This window comes from Rhinopithecus bieti, unplaced genomic scaffold, assembly GCF_001698545.2.
Source record: "Rhinopithecus bieti isolate Rb0 unplaced genomic scaffold, ASM169854v2 scaffold_53608, whole genome shotgun sequence".
Classification (NCBI taxonomy): domain Eukaryota; kingdom Metazoa; phylum Chordata; class Mammalia; order Primates; family Cercopithecidae; genus Rhinopithecus; species Rhinopithecus bieti.
In genome coordinates this window covers 183,019-189,611 of record NW_016821637.1, presented here as the reverse complement: position 1 = coordinate 189,611, position 6,593 = coordinate 183,019, and positions in this window count along the sequence as shown.

The window sequence follows — 6,593 nt, the reverse complement described above, 5'->3', positions numbered from 1 at the left end:
TAAATTAAAAATATAAAACACAGCAATAATGACTAACAGTTTTGACCTTAGCCTTTTAATGTAATTTATCTAAATTTATATTAAAAAACTGAAGTGAGAAAAGTTGCTTTTGTTTTGTAAATAGGTTTTATTATTTTAAATTAAATATAATTAATAATGAACAAAATGACACTGCCCAGCAAAGTATGAAAAAAAGTCATGATTATCTGTTTATATGTGTTGTACATGTTTACAAGTTGTTATGGTTTGACAGAGACCCCATCCAAATTTCATCTTGAATTGAAGCTCCCATAATTCCCACCTCTTGTGAGATGAACCTGATAGGAGGTAATTGAATCACGGGGGCAAGTCTCTCCCATGCTGTTCTCATGATAGTGAATAAGTATCGCAAGATCTGATGGTTTTATAAATGAGAGCTCCTTTGTACAAGATGTCTTGCCGGCAGCCATGTAAGAATTGATTTTGCTCCTCCTTTGCTTTCCACCATAACTGTGAAGCCTCCCCAGTCATGTGGAACTGTGAGTCAATTAAACCTCTTTCCTTTATAAATGAACTGAGTCTCGGGTATGTCTTTATTACCAGCATGAGAACAGACTAATACACAAGCATTTCAAAAAATATATAGTGAATACACAGCTTTTGACCTTTTGGAAGTTTTTTTTTTTTTTAAAGAAAATAATTGCCTAAGTCAAAGTTTGTCACACAGATATTTTGTAGAGTATAAAACAAGTCATAGAAGTGTGAAAGTATTGGCCGGGCATAGTGGCTCATGCCTGTAATCCCAGCACTTTGGGAGACCAAGGTGGGAGGATCACAGGGTCAGGAGATGGAGACTGTACTGGCTAACACAGTGAAACCCTGTTTCTATTAAAAATACGAAAAATTAGCTGGTCGTGGTGGCGGGCGCCTGTAGTCCCAGCTACTTGGTAGGCTGAGGCAGGAAAATACCTTGAACCTGGGAGGCGGAGCTTGCAGTGAGCCGAAATGGCGCCACTGCACTCCAGCCGGGGCAACAGAGCCAGACTCTGTCTCAAAAACAAACAAACAAATGAACAAACAAACAAAAGAAGTGTGAAAGTATTATTATTTATTTTCTCAAAATATTATCATCAAATCTCTTGGCATAACTTTTGTTATAGTTTACTAAAAAAATCTCCAAATCTTATACAAAAAAAAGTTGTTTTTGGATAATGGGGAAAAAAAGTAAATCATAATAAAAATTGCTGTTGTCCTTCATTCCTAAATTTAAACCTAAATTGTAGCAATAGAAAAATATTATAGTGTGGAGAGTATGCACTGTGCCTGAAGCCAGATGCAACCATATTTGTATCCTGCTTTATCTACTTTATATATCTTCTTGTACAAAATAACACTTCATTGATATTTTTCTCATCAATATAATGGAATGGGAATTTTAGTAAGGATTGTGTAGAAGCCATGTAAATATTTTCATGTTTCTGAACAGAGCTTTTAAGCCAAGAAAGCTTGTATCTGGGTTAAAAAAAACACACATTGTAAGTTAAATAACAGTATATAGAGTGAAAGAACTTCAGGTGGATGTAGGGGTTTATTTTCCTAGAGCTGTGCTTTTATATTTCCAAAGGGGACAAAACCATCCACATTCCAAATGATTTGTTTACATTAGGTGTATCAAGTTTCTCTCCCTGTTGAGAGGAGGGTATGTAGCAGTGCCTACGTTAGTGCCCAGAGTCATAGTTTTAGGATTCCTCTCCTGCAGTACAGAACCGTTTATTTAAATAGTTGTAACTATCTGGTTTTCACTACATCACCCCATATTAGGGAGAATGGTGTGTCAGTAACTGATGCTGTTATTGCTGTAAATATTAATAACAATAGTCTGTCTCTGATTCACAAACCCTATACTTCCTTCAGGATAACGTATTTAAATATAGATATTAAAAACATTCAAAGATTAAATGATATATGTAAAATGCTCAACTTAATAATCATAATACATTCTAAAATCATTAGTTATTTTAATGATAGCTGTTCAGCACAACTGTGCTCTAAGAGCTTGAATGAGTTTTAAAATATAACCAACATGTTGTATGGCTTCTTTGGATTAAAATAATCTGCATGCTTTTAATTCAATTTATAGATCAGAAAATAATCTTGATGGCATAGATTTATTTAATAGAGTAGAAAACAAATATTTGAAGTATATGCCATTACATTGGAAAACTGTGGTAAGGAATTAAACATAAAATTCCTGTTGTGTTAGCAGTCTTGAGACATGTCCCAATATGACAAAATGGACTTTTAATTTGAGAATAGAAAAAAAAAGCAAAAATAGAATTGCTAGGAATCATATAAAAATCAAATTTTCCTGCTGGTTTATGATTTTGTGTTCTATAAAGTCTACTCCTGCTGGGTGATTAACCAAACTGACTTTTAGACTGAGTCACTAAACAAAAGAAAAACCATATAAATAACCTGCTTTTAGTTAGTTATCTTGTTTCTTGCAAATCAACTTTACTGAGGTACACTTTACCTACTCATAAATAAAATACACCCATTTGAGGTCTACTATTTAATACGTTTCGACAAACACTTAGCTATTTAAAATATGTTATCTTTGCTTTCTCTATATGTTTTACATCATCTCACAAAAGTTCCTTACAACGATTTTCTGGTCCACCCTTCAAACATATTTGTAATACCTACCACCTACCCTTCTCCATATTGAACTTTGCAAGGCAACTTATGAACTGCTTCCTGTTACTATAGGTTTGTTTGCAATTTTTAGAGTTTCACATAAATGGAATCATACAGTATGTATTTTTTTTGTCTAACATCTCAGACTCAGTATAATTATCTTGAAATGCATGTGTCTATCAGTAGTTCATTTTCTTTGCCAAATTATATTCCATTGCATTGGTATGCCATCATTTATAATATTTTACTATATGGATATGCAACATTTTCTCATCACTTTCATGTTGAAGGACATTTAGGTTACTTTTTTTTTCTATTACAAATGAAGCTGCTACAAATGTATAAATTTATAAATGTAAATATATTTTTGTATAAATCTTTGTGTGGGCATATGACTTTGTTTCTCTTTGGTTGGTTTTGAGTTAATTTTATACACGGTGAATAATTACATTTTGAATTTTAATTATCTATTTGATTTTAAAAAATAACTCTTAATTAGTAAAAAAACTGCAACTTGAAAATAATTTTATTAAGTCGATTAAATACCTATTTCAATATTTATCTCTCAATTATCCTAGTAGTCAGGTTTTCTGTGTTTCTATGGTTCTTTTATTTTCTCTTAGTACAGTTTCTTGTACATTATTGGTAATTTTTACTTGATAAATAATTTATATTACAAATTTTGTGATGCTGTTTTCTTATGGAGAAGGTAGACTTTATTCGGTTTACTGGAGTTAGCTCATACTGACCTATGCCAAAGTGTGAATTTCTTCACAAATCTGTGTTCAGTTATGTCATATCAGTAGCTTGAAATTAGCTTTATTGGAGTGTTTACATCGTGTAAATCCACAGCTCTTACAAATCAAGATATTTCTTTTTTAAAAGAAATAGTTTTTAAACACTTACCAGTCCCCTAATCATTCTATCCTCTCTTAAGAGAGACTGGAGAAAACTTACCTTAATATAAAAAGATACTTCGCTAACTTGAGTATTCATTGCAGCGGTTTTTGCCAAGTTTAATCTATTTTCAGTCTGCTCCAGGCCTTAAGGGCTAGATGCACTTCTCCTCTTAACACTGTGATAATGGGGAAATTACATAACCTACTTTTGCAGATTCCTTGCTACTAGTTTGGAGTTTTTGTTTGTTCATTTGTTTTTAGTCTTTCTTTTTTTTTTTTTTTAATGTTCTTCACAAATTTATAGAATTATTCAAGTGAAAAACAGGTAGAGTTTTGCGCCAGACTTCCTTACTCTCCTAAAATGGTCTGAATGTCTGTGTCCTCTCAAAATTCATAGGTTGAAACCTAATCACCAATTTGGCAATATTAGGAGGTAGAGCTTTTGGGAGGCCATTAAATAGCCCTCAGAGACTATCAATTCAGGGCCCTCATGAACTGGATTAGTGCCCTTACTAAAGGGGGCAGAGAGCGCTGCCGTTTCTCCTTCCGCTATATGAGAGCACAACTAGAAGACACCATTTATGAACTAGAAAATTAGCCCTAATCTGACACCAAACATTGTAGGTGCCATGACCTTGGACTTCTCAGCTTTCAGAACTTTGGGAAATAAATTTCTGTTGTTTATAAGCCCCCCAGTCTAGAGTATTTTGTTATAGCAGCTCGACTGGACTCAGATACCTCACTGAATTCTCACTGAATTCTAGCCACAGTTCAGGAATTACAAATGGATCTAATCCCAATTTTTGTCTGTCCGGCCTTTGAGATTATCAACATTTCTCTGCCTCATGGATGTTGTCCTTTTTCTCATCTTTTGGCAGTATTCACAAATATTGCAGAATGTTGGATCACCTTCCCGAAGTTTCTGTCTCTTCAAGATCTGCCTTGGCCACTTGAGTCCTCTTTTGCTTGGTCATTCTCTTGATACATAAATTTCTGTTTATGTAGATTTTTTAATTTGTTCTCTTTATTCTACTATAATTCACTTCATCATAGACATAAATGGAACTCCTCTTATCTATAATTTTAAGGCAAATCTCTTTACTCTGAATATCACCAAGATTACATGGATATACTGTTAATTAAATATAACTGCTATTATAGTTTAAAACATATATATTTTAAATATCCTTGTTGCTAAATCTATTCAGTCAATGCTCGGACCTTCTCTTACTTTTCTTAATATTAGCGTTGGAGCTTTTCATTTCTTTGAAATATTTTCTTCATTTTCATCCCAAGATAATATCCTTTCCTAGTTTTCTTATCATCTTATTTAACTTTCCAAATCAGTGTGATTCCCTAGATTGTATTCATCTCTGAAACCTGTGAACATTTATATGCTCAAGGTGTGGTCTTCAGATCTCCTCTCTTTTCTATCACCAGCAAGCCCTCTCCTTCAGACTAGAGACTTGTGTATTTCTATGTGTAAGCTATGTTTCTACCTTGAGGATCTAACTAATATTCAGTAATTGCTGTGATTTCCTTAACACACAAAATTAATTTTGAAAGCATTTCTTCTGATTTTACTGATGAATTTTAACCCACCATAAACTAGGTGCGTAAAATTATGTGTAAATGTATTCTGTATTATGTTATGATGTGTGTCATGTGACAACATATTAAGAAAGTTGCAACAATACTGTTAACAAAATAAATGTGACCTTATAAAATGTCCTACCCCGTTAATTTTGGTTCATGGTCTTTTGAGTGTATCCCTAGGTCATCGTTATCTCTTCTTAAAATTTTTTTATAAACCCTTCAAGACGGAAACATGCGCTTCAAGTATCCGGTTTTCCTAATGTATATTTTCTGCAAATAAAATATTTCAAAAATAAGGGTTCACCTCAGTTACCATCTTTCAAAGGAGTTCTATTTGCTTCATTTAATAGTCATCTGTTATTTATCTTAAGCTGTTCTCGCTTAATGTTTATAGGGTTCTCTAACTCTAGACTGCAAAAATGAACAAGTTCCTGTTAGTACTATCTATATATTTTAAGATTTTATATGTATAATAATTCCTTCTGGCAACTTTTGCCATTAAGGTTTGATAGCTACATTAGGAAGATAATGAGCTGAAAAGACAAGAAAATTCCCTGAGCTAACATTTTTTATAATTAATAGTTAAATCCAGTGCTTACTGGGGACATGAGGAAGACAAAGGCATATTTAAAAAAATCCATATTTATGATGTCTAAATTTTCAGCTAAGAATATTTGTCAAATTTAAGAAAATTTTCTGTTTCAAAAAGTTTTGCTGTTTTTTTCCTTAATCTTGAACAATTTATCATCAGTGAAACCTGCCATCTCATATTATAAATATATGCAATTTATATTTCTTAAGAATTTCCCCTAAACTCTGTAACAATAAACTCGATTACCTAGTTCTCTATATCTTTTTTATTATTATACTTAAGTTGCTAGCAGTACATGGCAGCAAGGTGTATAAGAGATTGTTAGATATGTATAGCTTGTGGCCGATGTTGGTGTCAGCGGCACCCATCAAGCTCATCATTTAGCATCAGGTATGACTCCCCAATGCCATCCCTCCCCTCCCCGTCCCCATAATAGGCCCTGGATGTGTGATGTTTCCTTTCCCGAGTCCAAGTGATACTCATGTGTTCAAATTCCCACCTATGAGGAGAAACATGCGGTGTTTGGTTTCTGTTTTGCGATAGTTTGCTGAGAATTGATGGCTTCCAGCGCATCCCATGTACTAGCAAAGGACACAAACTCCATCCTTTTACATGGCTGCATAGTAATTCACGGTGTATATTGGCCTACATTTTCTAATCCAGTCGGTCACAGATGGACCTTTGGGTTGATTCCAAGACTTGCTATTGGAACGGGTGGTGGCCACAATAAACATACGTGTGAATGTGTCTTTATAGCAGCATGATTTAATCCTTTGGGTATATCCGCAGTAATGATGGCTGGGAAAAATGATTTCTAGTTCTAGATCGCT